Below are 563 nucleotides of genomic sequence, written 5' to 3' on the forward strand. Positions count from 1 at the left end.
TCTTTGTTTATTTCTCATAGGATATGATAATCAAAATCTTACTGAACTGTAGTCCTTTTTTTATAATCATGAAAGGTAATAAGCCATAAATCCAAGTTGACAAATCCTTTAGTATGTTAATGTGGATTATGTCAGATAGAGAGACCGGCTGATTATATATTGTAATGTAGGCCTGTAATGATGTCATGATACAGTACACCTAAGGTAACAGTGGTGGACAAAGTGTTTTTTGCAACAAGAGATGATAGAGGTGTGTATTTGATAATAAGCCCAAAGAAATATGCAAAATACAAATTTGATCAAATAGTGTACATTGTAGATAAAATCTAACTTTGCATTTCACTTTTTGATGACAAAAATATGAATTGGATTTAGTGACCACTGTTTACCAACATCGATATCTTGTTGATTAAAGGAATACAGAAATATATTTGTTTTTGTTTTTTTTTTTTTAACAAAGTAATTTGTAATTGTAATTAATTACATTGGTAATGTAATTGTAATTTAATTAATTACATTTTAATTTAAGGTGTAATTGTATTTGTAATTGTAATTGAGGAAAA

This window comes from Haliotis rubra, unplaced genomic scaffold, assembly GCF_003918875.1.
Source record: "Haliotis rubra isolate DU_JTF1 unplaced genomic scaffold, ASM391887v1 Scf19, whole genome shotgun sequence".
NCBI classification, from domain to species: Eukaryota; Metazoa; Mollusca; class Gastropoda; order Lepetellida; family Haliotidae; genus Haliotis; species Haliotis rubra.